A 24,406-nucleotide genomic window follows, 5' to 3' on the forward strand; every position below is an offset into this window, starting at 1 on the left:
TTTTTCTTTTCAAAACAAATATTTATTTTAAACATCCCTACTTTTCAGTTTCATAAGTGCCTGAAAGCCCTATCAATAGTAAAAATCTAATGTAGCTTCAACTGGAAAACCACTCTCAACGCCTTCCCAGAAAGAACAACAACTTCAACTTCAGCAATGAGATGGGCAAATACCCATACAACATAACTAAAGGGACTTAGTACTTAACCAACAAGAAAAGTTTAATAAAGTAGAACTACTCCCATTTTCATGAGTTACTGTAAGGCCAATTGCAAATTAGCAAGTAAATGAACAAATACAAAAGGGCAAAACCAGAGATAATGTGTGTACTTTGTTCATTTCTTTGAAAACTCTCATTTACTTTTAATTACCAGTAACGCGTGCTGGTATATGTTCCACAGCATATTTTGCAAAAGCCGTTATTATAAAAGCACTTCGCTGCAGAGCTCTTAAATCACTATTCAGAAGCACAGCAAAAAGTTACTCAAGCACTTGCACACAAAGATTAGCGTGGATTACCAAAACGTGAATGAGCTGTTTTCTATTGAAACATTGGCCAGGACAACTGAAGTGTTTGCAGAAAGGCTAACGGAGCTCAGAGAACCGCATATCCCAAACAACCCAAAAGGCAGCGGACTCACCTGGTGAGCAACACGCCCATCTTCCCCAGCTCTCCTGGGAAAGGTGAAGTGGGTTTCCCCCTGCCCCCCCCCCCCCCCCCCCCCCCGAATTTTCCCACAGCTTCAGCCTTTCACCAGCACCATGGTCGGCAATGTGGGCATCCCTAGGTCGGGCCGGCTGATGGCTGCTGCTCCGAGGGAGGAGAAGGAGGGCAGCTCATCCGTACGAGAGGTCACAGTCTTTTAAAACTCAGTTATTCATAAAAGTATATACATACAGCTTCTCCATTAAGATGTCGGTTTCCTTTTTCTTCCTTTAAACCTAGTTTAGAGATATTACATGGGTGACTTTTCTAAGAGTACCGTTACTTCCCTCTTTGCAGTTGGTTATTTTTGGGGGGAGGGGAAATATTATACAACTTTGTATCAATATAACTGCTTCCACACTGGCAGAGGTGAAATTCGAGGATTTTTTGAGTTTAAAAAAAATAATAATGATGTTATTTCAATGTTGTTACACGGTTTCCTAGACTACATTTACTGTGAAATAAATGCTAACATCACTAGGGGCTTAAAAATAAATAAATAAATAAATAAAGTAATCGAAACCCCCAGGACTTTCAGACTGCGAAATGAAAAGACCCGTATTTTTTTTTCCACCCAAAAGCCCTGAACTCCCCCGTCCGTATTCAACACTGGTCCCCGCGTCAACAGCTGCCGTCCCTCCCCGCCCGAAGGCAGCGGTCCAGCCCAGCCGCCCGGCCCCTCCAGCCGGGAGAAGCCCCGCCGGCCCCGGCCCCGTGAGGGCTCTGCCTCGCACCCCGACGCCCGCTACGCGTTCCCGGGCTTCGCTCCGCGCCTCGCTCCTCTTCCAGCTCTCCGGCCGGGCACCTGCCCCGCCGGGCCGGCGGCCTGAGCAGGGGGAGAGGGAGGGGGGTAACGGCGGGTGAACCCGCCGTTACCCCCCTCCCTCTCCCCCCGCTCAGGCCGCCGGCCCGGCCCGCCCTCCCTCCCCCTCAGGCCGCCCCCGCTCACCTGAGCTCGCCGCCTCCCCCCCGGTACCGCCCGGCCGGGGCTGCGGCCGCCACATCCCCGTTGCCCCCCCATTCACACCCCCCCCCGCGTTTCAGCCTTCCACTCCTCACCGGAGCGGAAAGCGGCGGCGGCGCCGGCCACTCCCAGCCGGGGGCGGGCCGCAGGCAGCTCCGCCGCCCCGGGGAAAGGAAGAGGGCCGCGGGCGGGCCCCGGCGTTGGAGGGTGTTGGCGGTGGGGCGGGAGGAGCGGTGCTGTCAGGGCTGCCCTCAGCGCGGCTTGGAGGCCCGCACAGGCCCACAGAGCAAAAGTCATAGAATCACAGAATGGTTTAGGTTGGAAGGGACATTGAAGATCATCGAGTTCCACCCCCCCTGCCATAGGCAGGGACACCTCCCACCAGACCAGGCTGCTCAAAGCCCCATCCAGCCTGGCCTTGAACACCTCCAGGGATGGGGCATCCACAGCTTCCCCGGGCAACCTGTCCCAGTGTCTTACCACTCTCACAGTGAAAAATTTCTTCCTAATATCTAATCTAAATCTCCCCTCTTCCAGTTTAAAACTGGTACCTCTCATCCTATTGCTACATTCCCTGATGAACAGTCCCTCCCCAGCTTTCCTGTAGACCTCTTTAAGTACAGATATGCATGGCTGAATACTTCTCAGGCTTTGATTTTTCTAAAAATGTAAGTGGTATCTACAGCAAAAAGAAACTATGTACAGGAAAGCATAGATGATCCCTTCTGGTAGGATCTACCAGTAGTTAGTTCTATCACTCTAGAGCTAAATAAAAGTATGTTTTTACTACTAGATGATGTATGTTCCAAACTTAATCACATATTACTACTTTTCCGAATTTCTTTTTTTATACAGAACAAAGTGTCCAAATGAATACATACGTAATTTGATTATAAAGCTTATTTTTATAGATGAAACTCAAAATCCTTGCAGGTATTTTGATATTGCCCAGTAGGAAAAAGGGTACATTTTCTTTTCTTTTCTTTTTTTTTTTAAGTATAACAGGTGCCTTTAAAGTCCCATACCTCCCAAAGTCCTATTACAAACAATGATTCATTTGGTATCATTTACATACAGTAAACACCCATACCTGCAGCCCCTTTACCATTTCCAATAGCCACTAAGGCACATATTGATTTTTTTCTGCCTTCCTTTGCCTTCTTACGAAATACATCCTTCATGTCAAGGCAGGTCCCTGCCCGTACGGTTGTGTGAGGTGGTCAGGCCTCTGTTCCCCCAGGCCTGCAGGACGCCGGAATTAGGTTAGGAGGGAAGACAAGGTGACTGCCATCTTGCTCCCCATCTGCATCCTTTCAGCCTGAAGGGACCAGCACACCAGAAAAAGACGCCTCTGCCACACACGCAGAGGCATGTGGCCTCCCGCCCGCCCATCCTGGGGACCTGTGGTCCCAGCGCCATGGGGATATGGCTATAGTAAAAGTATATATACCAAACACACTGCTGGGGGAACGATACATTTTCAAACGTAGCCATACTGTGCGTTGCTTGGGTCTTACAGCCGTGATGGTGACTGTTCACGGGCCCTTCCCTGGCATTGCTTTGTGTGTCAGATAGTTGCTGAATTCAGCAAGGTGTGCATACAATTAAATAGTACGGTATTCATTGGCATCCTCTAGCTTAAATGTGGAATCAATCTCTGCTCTGTATGTATTTTTATTACTTTTGTACATCTTCGCATCTCTTGATGGGAAACACAGAGCTTTTTCATTTTGTTGCAAGGTGCTACCATTTATATATATGTATGGGTTTTGGCTGGGATAGAGGCGATTTTCTTCATAGCAGCTCATGTGGTGCCGTGTTTTGGATTTGTGGCCAAAACAGCGTTGATAGCACAGAGATGTTTTAGTTACTGCTGAGCAGTGCTTCCACAGATTTGGGGCCTTTTCTGCCCGGAAGATTAGGCTGGGGGTTCAGAAGAAGTCTGAGCCAGGACAGTTCAGAAGACAGAGCCAGGACAGCTGAACCCAACTGACCAGAGAGATATCCCAGACTGTATGACATCGCACAGCAGTAAAGGTCAGGTAAAAGAAGGAGAAAGGGGGGTCATTCAAAGTTATAGTGTTTGTCTTCTCAAGTAACCATTACGCGTGATGAAGGCCTGCCTGCCTGCAAATGGCTAAACAACCGCCTGCCAATGGGAAGTAGTGAAAGAATTCCTTATTTTGCTTTGCTTTCACACACAGCTTTTGCTTTCCCTGTTGAACTGTCTTTATCTCAACCCATGAGTTTTCTCATTTTTACCCCATCCCACTGGGGGGGAGTGAGCCAGCGGCTGTGTGGGGCTCGGCTGCCTACCGGGTTAACCCACAACAATGTACAGCAAACCATTTCAAGTCCATTTTCCAAGATCACTGTAATTTTTCTGACTCTGTCCCCTTGAACTTCATTCAAGCAACTATCATTGCAACAACATGAACTTCTACTAAAATCCCCTGTCCTGTTTTGTCCTGTAGATAATTCTAGAGCCCCAGGATTTCCCATGTATCTTCTCCTCCCTAGTTACCACATGCATTACCTAGTATTTTATGCTATCTCTAGCATTTCTCTAATGACAGTTTTATTTCTATAATTTCTCTAATTTATTTCCATAATTAGGAGCTTTACATAAGCTTGTGACTGTCCACTGACTACAGCTTTGTATCAACGTTGATAAAGTAGTACCTGCTTCAATCATGGATCATCATATCCAATATATTAGCCATGTACAGGGCATCAGCATTTTTCAAGATGACCTCCGTCCATCCTAGTCTTCAAAAATCCTTTTGCCCTCTCGGGTACAGCAAATGCTTTTCTAAGTTAAAAATACCATCCCATGGACGGGGAAGTTTTCATAACATTCAGAAAAGTTGCTAAAAAAAAGAGACCAGGTTTATCTAACAACTGACATCAGCTTACTGATTTTCCCAGGTTTCAGCCCATTTATTAAGACGTACAGGACACACTAAGGGAGTTTTGACCTCATGTTCCAGTCTGTGCCCTTCCTGGCTTGTGAGAGAAGACAGCGAGCAGCTGTGCCTCGTGTGCCAAAAATAGCCACATGTCCTTCTCCTTCTTCCTCCAGCCCTGCTGCGGCGCGTCTGATTCAGACCATGTCAGTGGTAGCTCCCATCAGTCACAGAGAAATCTGTTATCAAAGGGCAGCTGTGGTGGAGCAGACAAAGGGCCCGTCTCGCGCAGCCTTGCCTCCGACTCGAGCCCCAGCAAGGGCAGGAACAAGGCAGCACACACAGCGCTTCCCCTTTGGACTCTCCCACCCTCTGCCCCGTGTCAGCTCAGGGGCTTCCTCAGCCCAGTTCCGTTTGTCCAGTCAGTAACCCGCGGTGGATCTCACGCTCTCCAAGTGCTTGCCCAGTCTCCCCTTGAGCCCACTTCAGCTTTTGGCACACGCAGCATCCACGGGTGAGGGCTTCCCCAAGTCTCCAGCCACTGCGCAAGGCACCAGCTCCTGGTGCTTGCTCTGAGCCTGGCCATGGCCAGCTGACTTTGAGATCTGCCAGATTTTTATACTTGAAGAAACAGATATTTTTTCCCGCCGTGTCTGTGCCTCTGATGATTTCCGTATGTGTTATCACATCATGTGATCTCTTTTCCAAACTGCGCAGCGCTAAGCTACTTAGACTGGCCTTGTGCAGAAGCTGCTCCAAACCTTTGATTTTTTTTTTTTCCCCTCTCTAAATCTTTTCTATTTCTGCTTTTTGGGAAGAGGGGACTAAGTAAAGGTGCGGATTAGCTACGGATTTCTGCAGCGGTGGCATCTTCATGTTCCCTGTTGTGTTCTTTACCAATAGTCTGTAACATTTTATTCATTTGTTCTGACCGCTGCCACACATTTAGCTGGTATTTTCTGATATGTAACTAACCCCACAGTTTCCTTCTCAGTGGTGGTGATCATCTCAGAGCTTTCCATCTTCTATGAGAGGCTAGGGTTGCTCTTACCAGTAGGCGCTGATTCAATTTATACACAGCGAATTTCATCTGTTGTTTGATTGTCCAGTCATTCAGCCTCATAAGGTCCTTCTGCAGCTCTTTGCAGCCAGCCCTTGTTCTCGCTGCCTCAAATAACTCGGCACCATCAGCAGACTTGCCTCGAGTGCTTATATGTTGAACAAGAGGTTTAGAGACACTAATCAGTCCAAAGCTACCAAAAGGTAACTATTCTCCAAACTAATACTCAAAAGAAGCCCAGCATGATCTGTACTCAGAAAGAAAACCTGTAAATGGGTTCTTTGCATTTGCTCTGAGTTATAGTTTATCCCAAACTTCAATCCTTCTGCTTCAGGTGACTTTGCCTTACCTGATGTGTATTCACATCAATGTGTATATTTAACAAAAAAGTCCCACCACAACAGAATACTCAGCAGACTGTAATTCATTACCTTGGTAGATAATCAGCAGTATGTGTGAATGTGTGTGTGTGTGTAATATTGAACATGACAATCTGTTCCTTTATCAAGAGAAAAGCTGCTTTTGGACAATCATCCTTGTTCAATTGTCAGACCATTGGAAAGGAGTTGGAGGGAGATGGCAGAGAGTTTCTACAGAGAACTTCAAGCATACCTGGAGAAAAAGCTGCAGAAAGCAGGTAGACTTCTGAAGCAAATACTAGTAGGCGAGAACAGTAGTCTTGGGTTTTAGTGCTGTTTGAATTGCGCCTTTCTGATCCCAATGGCATGGTTAGACATCAGGAGCTTACAAAAAAATCTAGAATTTGCCCTAATGCGCTTTTGGGCAGTACTTAGGCGTTTAGAGTGAGGTGGATGGTGTAAGACATTACACAGAAGAGCACCCCTAACAGCAGATACCACATGGCTATCTTCTATCTTAGATTAGACAGGAGGGAGCTGGAGTGTTTTGCTATTTCTTAATTTCCAGTTTTCATTATAATGGTATATATAGGCGCAGCTGCCAAAAGAAATGGTCCTGCCTGCTCCCTCCACTACTTCTTCTCCAGTTGTGCCTTCCTTCCCTTCCCCCACACTACTGCCTGCTTTGTGCTGGCAAGAGAGGTTCTCTGGCTCTACAGTAAACTGGGAACAGATGTGGATTTAAACTTTTTTTTCTTTTTCCCACCAAAAGCCTTTATCCAGTTGAAAGTGACTGTGAAACTACAGCATTACATGCTGCATCAGAAATCCCACCAAATTTTAACAATCCCTCCTGTGTACTGAAGGCAGTGCTGCTGCCTCTTTCCTTCTCAAATGACTTCCTGAGCCCTCATGCCAGCTCAGAATTGACCCTTCTGTTTTCCATTCCTCCTCCCCAACTCTTTACGTCTCATTGTCTACACATGGCTGCTTCTTTGTGTGGTACCTTCACTTCCAATTGACATCAGTGTATGAGAGCTCCCCCTGCACCTGCTGCCACCATGAACAGATTTCCTGTAGCTCTGTCCCTTATGACCTCTGGTTCGTCTCATAGCTCAGCTGCAAACTCTGCTTTTCTTCTTCTTGCATTCATCTTTGTTTTTTACTCCCTACCCCATCACTGCTACACCAGAGACTTTTTCTATTTCAGTAGTAAATAACGTATTCACCAAAACATGCCGCTGAAGGGAAGCCAAGTCTACATGCAAATTCAAGTCAAATTCAGGAAAAAAAAAAAAAAAAGGTTTTGCCTAGCATAAAAATGAGGAAAGCTCAGATGTGTTAAACTTCTTGATTTTGATCTCACCAGGATCAAACCACCTTGGTCTTTTTAAGCTAGGCTCACATGTGGCACTGTAGCATCTACCACAGAGCGGGAGAGTAAATAACCATCATGCTCATGTCCTCATGTTCCAATATGGATTTTCTCAAAGCTGTTCTTCTCATCATCTCTTCTTCACATTAAAAAACATTTACATGACACTTTTTGAAGCATGTCTTCAGCATGGTCCAGGGAAGCTGCAATGAGGTGGGAGGCCAAGAGGGGGTGGTTAGGGCAGAGCAGCAGCATGTGCTGGCACAGACCAGAGGGAGATGGAGGCTGTGCTCCTGGGGAGGTAGAGCACCCAGCCAAGCTGCCATATCACACCAGAAGACTCATGGCAAGGGATGACGATAACCATAGCTGGCCAGGAGGCTGGGAGAGGGCAGCTCAACTCAGGGGTTGGCTGTGGCTCCCTGGCTGATACTTTTCCATTGCCTCGTCCTGATGGAGCCACAACCTCTGAGCTGCTTCCTTTTCACCTGCACACCCTCATGGCTCATCTCACCGCCTTTTCTTTCTTCTCAGTAGTGTCTTTTGCGGGGAAGACTAACACTTTCTTCCACTTTTCCTTCATTTTCACTTTAAATGTCCAAGGCCAGAAGAACTCATTTCACTTTCAGTGGTAAAGTTCATGCCCAAAGGATCATTTTCCATCAAAAAAGAGTAAAAGTAAGGGCACTTTTGGGTTAATCTGCAAAGAACTTTTAAGTACATTTATTTTGGCTCATCCACAGAACTGAAGCAAATTTTTGTTGCACAGCTTTAATCAGTGCTTAGCTTGGATATATGATCATGCCTTCTCCAAAATGAGATGTTCTAAATTTGATTGTGCTTTAATTAACTCTGTGGGTGCTTACAATAACTCTGGAAACGTGCTGTGTGATGTGATTAGCATAAAGGGAATCTTCATAATAAATAAGCAAATAAAATAAATCGGAGTGCTTAATGCAAGAGGTAAAAGTCCCTGTCCCAGTTATTAAACCGCAGAACTCCTAGAGACTTCAGCTAAGCCAGGATTTTGTTAAAAAAAAATTAAAAAACTTTTTGAAACAAACTCATACAAATCTGAAGGAAACTGAGGAGACTTTAATGTGATTGTTGTTACAGGTGAATACCTTTCACTTTCCAGAATCTTCTTTTTTGTTCTTCTGTATATCTTTCTCTTTTGTTCAGCTGTAATGGAGCAGCTGGTTGACTTTGCTGGCATCATTTGCTGATCCTGTTCCAGAGACAGTGACTCAATGAGTGTCAGGGTAGACTTCAAAACAAGAGTAAAGCCGATAGCTCATTACCACTCAGTTCAAAATATTTATGGGATTAAGAATCATGTATTATAGATAACTCAAAAATATTTGAAATCCTAATCCAGTGGATATACAAATCAAAAGAGTTAAGCCTTTGGATGTTTATTTTGACTGAATGCCTTTCTGTTATCTTAAATTAGGTCAAGAAAAGAATCAGTTTCCCTAGAGACACCTGATCACTAGTAAACAAGCTGAGGATTCATATCGTGGTTCTCCAGGCTTTAAAAATGGATTTTAGGGACCTTCACTCATAGTAGTGTAGACCAGCCATAATTTTAAGGCAGTAGACCAACTAAGAACAAAACTGTGAGAAATGCAAGCAGGACCACTGGTGGTTTAAAAAGCAGAATAAGCATATTTTTCTCAGCAACTACCCTTTTTACTGTACTAACCCCCCCAGGTGCCCAGTTGCCCCAAATTTATTTGTCTCACAGTCTTCAGTATCTACCGCTTGTCAGAAATGGGGATTTAAGCATTACAGTACAGCCACTAAGTAAACACCCATTCCTGCATTTATCTTTTTACACCTTGATATTGAATTGTTTTCTGTTGAACTGTCTATTATGTTGTTTTTCACAGCATGTGTGTGTTTGGATTTGAACTTATTATTTGGCTGTAGCATTCATGTTATTAGACTTTACCCCTTTAACATTTCTTACCCGTAGGATGATCATCGTATACACACATTTTCCTGTGCGGATTGAGGGGATCATATAGAAGAGCATGCCTGGGGTCTGGGCAGTCACAGTGACTCTGGCACAGAGTCCCTCACAGACATCTCACACCTTCACGGAGCTGTGGCAACAGCTTGTCCCACCCTGCAGCACTGGGACACGGCGGTTCTTGCTGGCTTTCCCACACTCCTGCCCGTCCCTGGCTGACTGCATCAAGCGCTATCAGCTGAGCTGCCGGTGCTGTGATGCAGGGGAAAATGCTGGCTGAGGAATGATCCTGTGATTTGCCCACAGCTGGTCAACACGGTGCGTGTCCCGGGTTGCATGGGGCCCCTCAGAGCTGCTGACGTGCCCAGCCACGCAGGGCATCCGAACTTGTTGGCCTTGGCAATGAGCGACTGCCACATTTGTTTTTCCCATTTTCATGCCAATATACCTTATACGCATAGGAGCATTTAAATGACGTATTAAGCACAAATACAAGAGATGAAAAGTGCAAACATGTAAAGAACGTTCCTTGCCAGACAGGGAACTGCATGCCAGAAACCCAAGGGGTGCCAGAGCAGGACTGCAGTCCGGGGATTGGGTCTGCAGCTGGAGGTCGGGGTCTGGCTTCAAATCCAACTTGATCCACATAGGTCTGTGCTGAGGCTGTCCTTGGTGTTTACATCAGGAACTGCAGGTTATCCTCTGATTGCGTGTGGCTGTGTTAGCAGTAATTGCAGAGGATTTTTGCTGCTCTGTTAAAGCCACTCTTGTGTTACCTGCAGAGCTTGCAGAGCAGCGGGGGGAACTCGCTGACATGGGAAGGCTGAAGGGCTCAGTGCAGCGAGTGCACTCTGTGCCTAACTCTGAGCTTGTGGCACATCCAGCAGGCTCTGGGACACAGGACTGAGCGGGGCCCCGAGAGTTTGTTTCATCCTTCCCTTTGCCCAAAGGAGGAGTCACAAGTCCAGCGTCTAACGCGCTGTTGGTGACTGTGGTTAGGTGATTGAATCTCACCTTGGGGTTTTACCCCAATATAAGTGCTTATACCCTAGGTGATGAAGGCTGATAAACTAAATAAAGTGAACTCTACAGCAGCTGATGAAAGGCTTTTTTTTTTTCTTTTTTTCAGTTCTTTATTTATTTCTGTGGCTCTTTGATGTGCCGGCAGAATTTTTTTCTGTGCTCTTTTTCAGTGGGAGTGCTCCAGCAGGATACGTATTCCAGCAGTGGTTTCATGTGGGGTTTTTTATCCCTACCGACTTCTCACCAATTGTGTATCCAAAGAGAGCCAACACCTTTTCTCCCATCATGCTGGGACCTCCTACTGAGTTGCTTCTCTGTTCTGACCTCTCTAAAGTATTTCAGAGTCACTGCTTACCCTCTGAAACTCACCTCCTGGGAGTACAGCCTCTACTCCTGCTTTTTAGATATCTAATTTAGTGAGCTATCTTAGGACTGTACTAAGACATCACTTGCCTGGATGGGCTCTCTACTGAGCAATCCTGGCCACTCTAGGTGACCTCTGTTCATTATTTGCCACCTGGTCAGTGTTTGCACCACCTGACTTCTTAGCAGAAATGTTATGTTTACTCTCAGATCTCAATAAAAATGTTGAAAAGCAATAAGTCTTATACTGCTCCATGCAGACTTCACTACAGTAACTCCCGTTCCTTAACAGTTCCCCTTGGTCAACTGTACCTTTTCAATCCACCAGGTCTCATACCATTGAATATTTTGATCTTGCATAGTTCTACCTTTTGTTTTTTCAAAAAATCAGGCTGTTGTGTGATATTTATTCAAATAACTGACAGAAAACTCTGACACTTATGATGGTCCATATCCACCAAACTTGTGCCCTCATCAGCAACAAATACGGAGCCCCAGGCCTGACAAGGCTTGTTTTTGTTAATACCTCCCTACATCAGCATCTTCAGTTCACAACTGATTTGGTCCTTTACCAGTAATTAAATAATTTTTAGTGACTTTGGCCAGGGCAAAGGTTAAGCTGACCTGCCTAGAGTTCCCTGAGGCTAGTATCCCTTATTGAGATGGAGCCCATCACTAGCACCGCCTGACCTGGGATTGTGCCGGCATCCAAAAGTCACCTAATCCAAACACTGACAGAGACTTCCTTGGCCAAGACTTGTGACCGGGGAGGGAGCAGGCAACTCAGGCCAACCAGTTTCTTAATATTCATGACATCCTCCCAAGTTACCAAAGGCCTGGAAAGCACCTGAGATATCTTCATAAATCCCAAGTACCATCCTCCTGCTTTCTCATTCTTTGTCGTCACCAGCAGATGGAACAGCTACATTGAGCAGTGAGCCTCGCCTGTCACTAAGATTTGTCTCTACCTAAGATTTCTAAAACAATCCCTCATAAGTCTTGCTCACTACTGCGGTGCTTGCCTGAGAATGTGCGGATGGGCAACCTAGCAGGTATCCAGGCATTTCTGTGGCAACAGGAAAAAACATACTCTCTTCTGTGACCTTCACGCGCTTTACTTGTTCACAGGTATTTTTCTGACTGTGCTAAGCCAAGAGCCAGTCCTGCTAGTGGCACTGTTGTTTCTGCCTGATTAGAATCATAAGGGAAATATTTCTCTGGTCGGTGACACAAACCACACGTAACAATTCCGGGAAACCTGGTTGTCAAAAATAGATTTACTTTTTAAGAAATAAACTATATGAATTAGAAAATCCTCCTCATTTTATTCTCCAATTCAGGAAATGCCATGAGATGACACAAAGATTTTCATTTGTTAATGCCTGGAAAGAGGAAAGCTGGTTCCATTTCAGACACCATCAGATAATACCTTTGCCAGAGGATGTTATTACAGTTTTAGGCTAAATATATAATATAAATAACCCGTCTTCTGCCGTACAAAAAATGTCTACTGGCTGGAAGCAATTATTGTGAGATAATACATGGAAGTTTGCCAGCTGGGCTTGTTAGGTTTTCTAACTCTACATTTATAATTTACATTAGTGCATAGCACTATCTCCTAGCACAGCCAAGGCTCTGTTGCTCTATTTATGAACCTACTTTACGTATCAGTGGTAAAATTATAGAGCTGAAGTAAACCATGCAGTGAACTAATCTAAACCAAATCCTTCGAAGAGATTCATTTCCATTCAGGAAATAAGCACCACCTTTAAATGGATGACATTCAATATGAGTGAATTATTATTCCAATTATTTGGCTAGGTTTACAACTTGCCAGTGGCTCAGTGCCAGAATTTTACTTAACAGGCTAATAAAAATTTGATTATCAAAGCCACCAGGTCAGCTGCACACAGAAAGGCGGTGGGGGGCAGAGAGTGAGCTATAGCAGCCACCGCCACAACAGCCACCTTGGTCAGACACAAGGCCAAGGAATTACACTTTTCTGTTACGTCATGTCCTGTGGCCAGTAATAAAAATTAACCAAAAATACTCCCAAGAGCTATGTGGGCCAAAGAACATGTGGACATGGACCCAATTTTCCCTCCGCCAGTGATCTGCAGAGAAGAGATAAGTGTGGGAAACAGTGTCCTACAGAGCCTGCCCTGGGGACAAGGGGCCTTCATGGTTGTCTGTCCCTCCTGTGCCCACAGCTGTTTAAAAGGGAAGGGAGGGCAGAGGTGCACCGGGAAGGGGAGGGGGCATGCGACTGACAGATTTTTGCATTCCTGGATCAGCAAGGAATAAAAGCTGTGATCCAGCCTGGGGGTGAAATCCTAGGAAAGCCATTGACAAATCTCGCAGGCAGACCATAGGACCAGATTTCTATGTAGAAAACAGACCTTTAGCTTATGACAGCCTGTCAGCAATCTCAGTATACAATAGAGCATGCCTATGGAGAAACTCTGGGAGGGTTGTTATAATGTCACCTGTATTTTCTTGGTCTGATCACAGAGAACTGGAAAGATCTCTTTGGGAACAAATGTCTGGATGGAGATAAGGCTGCATTTGCAGTTTATAGTTCCTGTGTGATTTGCTGTTGAAAAGGCTAAACATGGGTCCATTCAAAATGTTAAAGCTAGCCCCTGGGAGACATTCTCCTGGCAAAATGAAAGCTGTGGAAACTGTGCACACACCTGCTTTTAAATGGTCGGGAGAGAATGAAAGTCTTGCTTCCCTTTTCACTTTTATTTCCTTATTCCTGACGTGATATTTATATTTAGAGCAAAAAAAAAGGAACCGGAGCAAAAATGCTCGCTTGGCTTGTTGAAGTCGGACCAAATGCTTTGTCTGTAGCAGAGAGATGGGACTTTGGGGTGGCTGAAAGTTGTTGCAAGGGCCTGTCGGCAAGTCTGCTGCTGCACCGCAAGCGCGGCTTGTGCTGACCATCAGGCTGCGGGCAGAAGTCTGGCACCTGGGAGAGCAATGTTGCTTAGAGGGAAGATGCTCTGATTTGTGCTCCCCATCCATCTGACATGTGCCAAAAGACTATGCAAAAGCAGGACTTGTACTAAATAACTAGATTCAAAGCTTGTAAGTTAGGATGTTCGTCTGTCTTGCAGACAAAGCATGGCAGCAGATCAGTCTTCATAAGGTCTTTCAACACCCTTAAAAACTGAGTCACCTTCTGGAGGCTCCTGTGTCTCCCCAGTGACTACAGAGGGAGCCCAGGAAGATCACCTTCCTCAGCTGAGTGCCCCAAGCTGTGGAAGATGACTCAGGGCCATACAAATGGCCATGCAAACAGAGCTGCTGTGATTCAGCCCTTGTGGAAACGATTGAAAAGGGAGAAAGTAGTACGTATGGTTCGGCAGAAAGCAAGAGGGAAAAACAAGAGAAACAGGGAAGCTAAAAGAGGAAAAGGGGGAGAAATGGAAAGAAATGAAGATGAGTGGTAAAAGGGAAAGCAACCACCAAAGAGGAATAACAAAGAGACTAAGGGGGGAAAACCGTCTGAGAGAAGAGATCGAGCAGAAGGAAGTCAGAAGCAGACAAGCGAGAAGTCTGAGTATCATGTGGAGAAGCCCTCGTCCCCAAACCCTGACAGGAGGAGTAGCTGCTGCCTGCGGCCACAGGAGTCACTGGCTCAGCCACCCCTGGGGGCGGAGGGAGACCTGCGTGAAGGACACTGCAGCTTGTTCTGTCCGAGCCACTCCTGCCACAGCCCCTTCTGCCATTCCTGTTAACAGCAGAAATTTAGCACTTGGGAGGCAGCAACCAGAGAATGAAAGAGTCTTTTCCTCATGACAAACATACAGCACTGTTTAATGGACACAGGGCAAGGCTTCTGGTGCCAGCTGGAGGAATTTTTCCATTTTCTGTTTTCATTTTCTTTTAGATGTGAAAAAGTTGGCAAATTATTGAGGGATTTTTCCTTGCTCTGCCGCCAAAATGATCACAGCATGACCAAGGCAAGGTAAGCACAGAGAAGCCTCCAAACACATTCTGTGGGTGCTAGGAATCTCTGGAAACACTTCTGGTTTAATTGTTTAATGTCTTTTGTATCCATCGCGTACTTGGAAAGTTACACAAATGTTATGCAACGCCAGTGATTAAAAATCACTTACTAGTTCATAACAGTAAATATACTGCTGACTGGCAAAGCTAAATATGGTTAATAGAAAAGAATATGGGAGACATTATCCGCTGTAATTGCTTTAATAGTCTATTATCTTTAATGGAGGTTTTACAAACACACACATACATGCACACACAGAGAAGATACCAAATTAGAAATAAAACTGTAGCAGAGCCAAGCCACAACGTAACTATTAAGACCATTGATAAAAGGACTGCACTTGCAGCTGGATTACGAAGTACTATAAAGCACAGTGAGATGTGTTTTCTCTTTGAGAAACCTTCCTGATCGCCATTTAATACTGTGAGGAAGTGTTGCCTGGAGGGTGAGCCGGCACATCTGGGACACGAGCATCCAGACTGCGGTCGCATGGCGCTGCAGTATAACGTGCCGCAGAGCTACAATGAGAGGCTGAGGGAGGGAGAGAGGAAATTCTCACAATTGCCTATTTCCCCGTGTCGCATTAAGCGACTCGGTGATCACAGGCCACAACTGAATTACAGGAGTGAGTCACAGAGTTCAAAACAAGAGCATCCACTAATTGTTTCATGGAAGAGGCTTGGGGAAGTCTGAAGAAGGGTTTTGTAGGATATTCTTTTACTCATTGTGAGCTCTGTAGTCTTTTTTAGTAAAGCCAGCCGCTCTGATCCGAGAGTTTATTTTATGACTCATAGCCCAGGGAGAGCTGTGTTCCAGGGCAGGGCATCCCTCATGGGCAGCAGTTTTCTGCCTGTGAGCCTGGAACAGCTTTGAAGCTGTCCAGAAGGAGCTCTTAGACACCACCTCATGGCAAACGGGAGGAGGGGATAAATGGCCTCATTCCCAGTCTAGCTGTCCCATCAGCTCTGTGTCGGGTCAGTTTGGTTAAGATTTGTCCGCCCACGTTTCAGGTGTTCAAGGTGAGAAGACGATATTGTAATTATTATTCGGCAAATATCTCTGCCCCTGAGCCCCTGGACTCCGTGCTCTGTGGATAAGAAGTCTCAATGATCAGCCCCTGAGCAAGGCCCAGGGGCTGTAGAGCTGGATACAAGATGGGGAAGAGCTCCTGGCTTCTGCTGGAGGTTTGCTTTATGGGTGCTGGATATTGCACCCCGGGTGATGAATGGGAATGACCGGACCTCTGGGAGCCATGCGGATCCAGGGCCCTGCATTGCCACAGTGTTCCTGTATCCGTATCCCAAGTGCGTAGTGGAGCATCGGCTCCCTTTGCTTTGCACGAGGACAATGTGCCAGTGCTCCTGTGATGCTGATACACCCTGGTCACGGGCACTGGGGATGAATGCGAGAGCGATGAGAGCAGTCGCAGCCCCAGGGGTTGCACGAACAGCTGAGGACACGCTGCAGGTTAGAAGGAGGGGAGAAAGGGCATTCGTCCACCGGCAGCTCGCTCTGGGCAGGGGGTCAGTGAAGATGGGGACGGCTTCCACAGTGCTTGTTGCCAAAGGGTTACAAGCAGACTGCAACTTTATGGTGGTGGGACTGTGCTTCCCTCTCCATTACTGACCACCACCCCCAGGAAGCTGTGGCATTTGGGTCGCGTGCAACTCACTTGCTTTTACAGTGCTTCTTTCCTTCATCTTTTTGGCCTATGTTTTAGGCAGAGGAATCAGTTTGTTACTCCTTCTGGGTAACTCGGCTCCTCCAGAAATGCTCTAACCCCTGATTTGGCGATCTCTGTCTTGTCCCTCTCCCACAGCTTCACCTCTGCATGTGCTCCAGATTATTGGGATCCAATTTCCAGGATCCAGAAATGCAGAAAGCAGTCCAGGATCTGACATACACTAGTAGCATAGAAACCTCTTCGCCAAAAATTCGTCTTAGTGCACACTGGGTTACCACATACTCTAGGTAATTCAGATTCTTGGTCTCCAATCACTGTCCTGTTGGTAGCCCTGAGCTTTTCCTTCCTCCTTTTCTCTCTGTCCTCTGAGGCATGAAGTCTTCTCTCATTCTTGTCACCAAGTTTCTGATTCTGGTTCCATAAACTTGCCTAAGACAGGAACAGATCACAGTTTACCTGCTGGACTGTTGTTTTCTGAGCTAAGGCTTATTCAGTATCTCAATAGGCTTTCTTGCAAATCAAAGATAACCAAAGCTCTCATTGGTCTCATTGACTCATTGGTCTCTTCAAATGTCAGTCCCAACCTGGAGACTAAAATATCAACAGAGAAAGCAGACGAATCAAAGCGGGATTTGCAGTTTTATACAGAAAAGACCTGTGAAGGCAGATCCACTTGGCAGAAGCTCAGTTGGCTGGTTCAGAGGCAGGCCGGAAAGACTTTATGCAGATACAGTGGTTTCTTCCCATTGAGATGATATGGGCACGAAAGATTTAATGACCTAATTAATCTAATCTCATCTAATCTCACCCTTGCTCTTTTCTGAATGAAGAAATTAAACAGTGGCTGCTTCTGGACTAGTGTGCTGGTTTGAGGTAAAACAGAACCTATTTTCTGTTCAGTAATTTTACTTTGCAGCTAAGTCTCTTCTAACTAACTGAACTCTCTGAAATTAACAGCGTATTGTACAGACATTGTTCGCTCTGAGAGTGATAAAACCTATGTTTATAGTTGATGCCAAGGCACGCTATGCGGAGAGGCACTTGCTTGTATGTATTGCTATAATAGCCAAGGTCAGCTAACTTTGGGTTTGCCCCATTGGAGGGTCAGAAGCATAAAAGCATAGTGGGGTCCCACCTGTGGGGAGAGGCAGACAGGATGAGTGACCCAAAACTGACCAACAGGGTATTCCATCCCATCTGCCTCACACTCAGTATAAAAGCTGAAGGATCAAAGGGTCGATCTCTTTCTTCAATGGCCGACGTCCGAGGAGGACTCTGTCTGTTCGTCTGCCTGTGATCCCGATCCTGAGAACAGATCTTGAATCCAGTTCCTGTCCATCACTGAGTCCAGTCTGAGACTTTCCCCGTGCCTGCCAGTGCCGCGAAAGTCATCCCGGGACCTCGATACTGGTTTTGTATATATTGTATATATTTCATTATTTTTAAATTATTTTATTAATATTTCATTAAAGTAGATTAGTTTCTTCTAAACTCATAAGTCTCTCCTCTCTCTCCCTCCTCTCCTTGGAGAAAGAGGTGGGGGAAAGCACCTGTCATTCACTTCAGTGGCCTGTCTGGGCCAAACCACGACAACCTGTTGTCCTCTCAGGTCTCACTTGTGGGGAAAGGTCCCTGCTGTTGACAGGAGCTGGGCTCATTTGCGTTTTTCTTCTATCAAATTTTTATAAAAAATTAAGACAAACTTTTTTCCATTGCCAAAAATATGGAAAATTCAGCAGGCTGGGAAGGTGAACAAAAATTAGAAAATCTTGCCCCCAAAAATTGAAATTGACCGTGTTTTACACTTGGATTTAATCCAAAATCCATTTGGTGTAAAAGTACTTGCCAAATTCTTATCAGAAAAGTGAGAGTTAGCAAAGAGATCTGCCAGGATGCAGAAGGAGCCCAAGTTAGTGGAAAATCATCACGTTTGGGAACCATCTACTAGAATAGTAACACTTACGGTCTTATATTTAAAACAACAGCTTGGTCTCAGCTGTCTAAAAAAACTCATTGCATTACTGCCAAGTCATTAGCTTACAAAGCTCCAGGCCCTGTCTACACACAACCCTGCCATCCGTTTAACTAAAATCACTATTTAATCCATTTAGAGCAATCAGCACAACCCTTTTTTTGGGTAACCAAATTAACCTAAATCAATACGAGCCTGTTACAAACAGAGACAAACAATTTAAGGACATCAACATCAAAACCTGCGTTAGCTCAAGCGGTGTGAGTTTTGTGGTGAGGCGAGAGCTCAGGTCAAGTCTGGGGGATGCAGTGATGGTCCTCTTTGCATCATGGAGCTGTGCCTGAAGCTCATCCAGCAGTAGCTTTGTGTTGAGGTGCCCAAGCGGTCTCTTCTGCGCAATGCTCCATGTGTAGTCTGGATCCCCACCGCTTCTCGGGGCCATGCCTGTCGCGGATGGAAATACTTGACACAGTTATGATTTATCAGCGATTCAAAATTTATTAATGATTTAAGGTAGATCAAGAGGTTGAATTTTAGCAGCACTTAATCACTAACCGGTTTAAAGGTTTATGAAGTGAGTGAAGAAAATAATTGAAGGGTGACTTAATTACAGATTCGAAGATGGCAATGAGTACTGAGCAGGATATGGTGAAGGCATTCCAACATTCGTGTCCATAAGAACAAACATGTGCATGGTCAAAATCATGTTTGAGTTTATTTCCAGTATATTCTACAGTAACATGTAGAGCTGCTGTATATTCAGTATGGTTTTCGATTCCGCATCATATTGAAATGGTGTCTCCACTTGTCCCTTTTAGAGGCAAAGGGGGGTTTTGGCCTGAAGCATGGTGGGGGGAGGTGGCACCACCACAGTGCCCTGCTGCGTTTAGGAGCTGTGGCCAGCCTCACCCTGTCCTCTTCCCAGCCCTGAGCTCCACGTGAGAAACCCAACCAGTTTGCTGGGGGAGCTTGAGGTGAAAGGTGTAAGACAGGTGGCTCTGGTACAAAGCATTTGGCTTTGATGACCCGGGAAACCTTGTTCAAGCTCTATTCTCCTGAAACACATGACCGTGTAAGTATGGCCGTGGCAGCTTATGCCAACATCCTCCCTCCCCATGCTCATGGATGTCTCCATGCAAACAGGCCTCCCAGGAGACCCCCTGCACCCCCCTCCTGGGAAGAAGGAGGAAAAGATCATCAGCAGCAGCTAGCCCAGAGCGCAGACTGTTGTCCCCTGGGTCTGCACGGTCCTGGTTGGTGCCGCTGTGCTCAGCTCCTGCGGGGGCTGCCCGTGGTGGGGCAGGGGGCAAAGCTCCTGGAGGGGCAAAAGCAGCAACTCACTTGAAAGGAGCCTGGGCCCCAAAAGGGGCTCAGAGGCTTCCTGTGGTGGATCTCACACTCTCCAAGCGCTTGCCCAGCCTCCCCTTGAACCCGTTTCAGCTTTTGGCACACGCGGCATCCTTAGGTGAGGTGTTCCCCAGGTCTCCACCACTCCTCATGTCACCATCTCCTGGTGTTTGCTCTGAGCCTGGCTATGGCCAGCTGCAGTTCATGGCATCTAATTCTTCTCTTGCCAGAGACAGTGAACGGTTGCTCCATATCCACCCTCTTTATGGCACACATAACTCTGTAGACCTCTATTATACCCTCCCTAAAGAAATTTTTTCCAAGCTGAAGGATTCCAACCCACTGGACTTCCACAGTTTCCTTTCATACAGAAACTATTCCCTACCTTTGGTCATCCTTTCTGCCCTTCTCTGGATCTTTTCCAGTTCTGGTATATCCTTTTTGAGACGAGGGATGAGAGTCACACTCAAAAGCAGGTACCCCAGGGATTCATATAGTGGCATGTATACAGCATATCCTTGTCTTTTTTTCTGGTCCTTTCCTAATACTTCCAAATGTTTGACTGTTGTGGGTTTTTTTTTTGCTTGCTGACAAGCATTGACTTGATATTTTCATGGAAGAAATCCCAACATTTTGCTCTTGAAGGGCGGAGGCAGAGATTATTTTTCCCTATCTGTGTCACTTCGCATCCACCTACACGCAGTCTGTTTCCCCATCCTGTCACTCTGCAGACTCATAATGCTCTTCTGTATTTTTTCAGTCAACTGTTGCCTTTACTACAGCAGATACCTCATTGTGAGCAAACTCTCTCGCCTCACAGCTCACCTCCTTTTCCATGTCTTTACAGGTACGTTTTGTGTGCGTGCGCAGGATATAAAAGGCAAAAATACCGGTATGTACCCATATACCAGTTATTCGGTTTTCAGGTGCTGCGTCAGCAAACCCCTGTGGTAACATCCTACAGCAAAACGCGATTCCTAAAAGCAAAGCAGACCAGAAGCAGAAAAGAAGCAGAGCCACAGATGGGTCAGGGAAGGACTGCTGAGGTGCGGAGACACCTTCATAGCTGCCCATCTCTGGGTCTTCCTGCTGCCTGGAGGGAGCATGGAGTCCAGCTCAAAGCTCCTGATGACTTCAGGGAGAGCTTTGACCTGAGGCAGAGCTGCAGGGTGTAGCTGCTACATTTCGGCAGGTGACAGATGCCAGTAACTTCCCAACCAGAGCTGGGGATTTCAAAGTGGTTTTACCGAAGTCACCACCTGGATTCTCACCCGAGTTTATCCAAAAGACTGAGAGGACTCCAGCTCTCTCCCTCCTTTATACACAGTGCAAGTCGTGCCGTATACATTCAGAGGTTCATACGAAATCTCAGTCTTTGTTAAGCTGTGGTGGGAAAAGAAGGAAATCCCTCCAAAACCTGTGATCTTCCACAGGCAAAGGAACTGCTCTAAAACAAACTAGTACCTCCTTCCTCCTGTGGCTGTCATCCGGAAAGCAGTTTACACGGATGGGGTATCTGGCCCCCAGCTAAGCTACGAAAAGCCAAAGATGCTCAGATATGACCATGACAATATGTAACATAAAACAGGGCGAATTCTGTATTGCAGAGTGCCTGGGTGGCAATAGATGACTGCAGCCACGGGCCCAGATGCACCAGCCTTGCCCGATCGCCTCCAGTGTGCCCACCCACCACCCTGGAGAGGGGTGTAGGACAAGCAGGATCTGTGGATGTAAGAACAGGAGATCTGGGCTGTTCAATGGCTTTCAGTCCCAGGGCGGGTATCCTGCGGAAGGTACTCAGTAATGAATGGGCCCTGTAGGAGAAGAGCCCTTAAATTATCCTTGAATGACCTTTAGAAGAATAAATAAGTCTCCACGGTGACAGTGCCACCATTTCTAAGTCTATTGATGCAATTCGATAAGTGATTGGTATTCAGTGCACTTCCACTGGGGCAATCCAAGAAGCAGCTCAGGCTGTGTTATCCCCTCTAAAATCCCACTGCGGTGTTTCATCATCCCTCTGCTGTGGTGTGTGCCAGCTCTCTCCTGGCCCGGGGCACCCCTGAGCAGCCCAGGGCCAGGGCGAGCTGCCGGACCGGGACAATGAGAGGGACCGACTCCCCTTTAGCATCAACTGGGCACCGTCCCAGGGCTTAAACACCAGCCCCAGCCCCACGCTGTTCACAGGGTGCAGCACAGCCGCTTCCTTTATGCGACAGAGGCAAAGTCTCGCGGGTTTGAAGCCACTTGTGCTTTCTACCTGAGCGTTTTCTGTGGCAACCGCAGTCACGGCGGGGAAGTACACAGGCACAGTCCCACATACAGAAGCGTTTGACCGTATACCAGGAGTTCAACTGCTAAAAAAGGCTTCCATTTCATTGTATGGGTAGCACGATTATAATATAAATTAAGGAATTTAGGACTCAAGTCTACGAATCCTTATTAGCGCTAGTACTCCTTCAATGTACTAGTTTAAATAAGAAGATTTGTACAATTCACAAGTCTGCACGAACACGTCTAGTCCAAGTTTTTTATGGCACTTTATCGATTTATCTTCAAAACACCGTACACACGTATGATGAGATATAAAATAAACGTAATACTATTCCTTGCTATTCCCCAAATTTGCAAACAATAGAAGGTGCTGAGTATAATTTATTACTATCAGAGGCCTATCTAAGTCTAAAAATAAAGCTTACACCGCACCACTAATTGTGTTCATAAGAACTTAAAGAGAAAACAACAAATAACTTGTAACTTAAAAACCCCAAAAAAGCTTATTTTGAGTATTTCTAGAGCTGGACACTAGATGGCAGAACAAATACAGGTTCTGTAATAATTGACAACTAATACATCTTTTTAGTAAGAAGGCAGGCCCAGAGAATTGACAGTACAGCACGTAACTAAAATAAATTGAAAGCTTATAGCTGCCCTACTTTTCCTGGTCAGTTCCTGTAGAGCACAGGCCCTGTTAAGGTTGGCTTTAAACCTTTTATGTTCTTTACAAGGAGCATTACGATTTAGTCACAAACGCAGGTCTCTCGCCACAGATGCCCGTGGCTCCTCTTTCCCCACACAACACATTTTTAAAGTGGGACCCAGGGAAACTCTACCCCAACACTTAATAGACGACAAAAGCGTTTATAGAGAGGTAAGACTCTCAAACGAGCCCAAGTGATTTAGGAACACCAGTGTAACTGCAAGTTGGTAGGACACTGCACAGGGAGCTGAAATTGAGAAATAAGAATCGAAATGCTTTGCTAATGATTGCTTTGCTCCTGTAAAGCAACATTCCTTCGACAGCATATCAACCAGGAGCCCCCGTGGGAAAAGGCTGAGCTGAAAAGGCTGGGAAAAAATGTCTGGGAAGCAGGCAAAGGAAAGGGTTTGCACCACGAGGTGTCAGCAGGCAGCCGGCCCCCGGGGCAGCAGGAGCTCGGGTTTGCAGTGGTGGGAGCTGGGCTGGAAGTGGAAAGAACCCAGTCGAACTCCAGGCTCCTGGCTCATTTGCTCCATCACCTTGCACGGCGTCATCTTACTCGCTTTTACTCACAGCCCTGTCCCTCATCTTCCCCTTGAGGTGTGAGGTATGCAAAGCAAAACATACCTACCGAGGGATGCTGCAAGGAGAGAAACAATCCCTCTCCTCCTAAAATGAGACTGCCAGTGCTTAACAATATTCTTACGACATTGAAACATCCAGGGCTGTCTATTCAAGTGCATGCTTCACCCATCTGGTTCCTGTCCCCAAGCATGCAAAAGCTCATTTTAACAAAACCTGGCCTATTTCCAGATCCACTTAAGCATCGCCAGTTCTGTCAGCTCTTCTTCTTGGGGCCATGAGAGGAGAGGACCTTGAGGAAGAATTAATGGAAGCTGTAGGACCCTTCTGGATTAAAAGGGACTCGCAAGCCTGCAGGAAAGCACAGGGCTGTGGCAGAAGTGCCCAAAGATAGATGATGTCCCATGAAACCTGCACTGCATCAGTGGCTGAGAAACAGTTTATGATGGGCTCAAGAAGTCATCTGACCTGTTGTGGCAGTGGAGGAGCAGAGCCTACACAACAGCTTCTTTCTTTGGGAGGAGCAAACATCTGCATGGCATGAAAACAACACCATTAGGAAAACAAAGAGGATGAACCCACATGTCACTGGTCAACAAAATCCAATATCGGAAGCTCAGAGTTCAGCCCCCTTGGGTGGCTAGAGCCAGCCTGCCCAGCCTGTGGGAGGAGCTGAGAAAGGACCCATCGTATCACTTTTGGCCCATGTTCAGGGAGGCACCGACTGGCTCCAGAAGAAGTCGTAGGCAAGTTTCTTCTGCTACATTTGAAAATAGGCCTTTCAAAGGCATCAGGTAAAAAGAAGCAGAGTTGGTGGGAAATAGTACTTTTGAAAGACAACCTTCCTCAGAACTGGAGAAGAAACTTCTTTCATGTTTGTAGGCAGTTTACCTTGGCTTGCGATGATTGCAAACCTCAGAATAACTAATGTTTGCTCACCTGCAAAAGCAACATGAGATCGGCCCACCCATCCATCCTGACACACAGCACCATGGCTGCCATAGGACATACGCACCAGGACTTATCTGAGTGCCCGAGTTCCAGACCTCTCCCCTTACAGCCAGAGCACTAGCTTCCAAATTTGGAGGTAGACAA

This window comes from Vanellus vanellus, assembly GCF_965231255.1.
Source record: "Vanellus vanellus genome assembly, chromosome: 3".
Taxonomy (NCBI): domain Eukaryota; kingdom Metazoa; phylum Chordata; class Aves; order Charadriiformes; family Charadriidae; genus Vanellus; species Vanellus vanellus.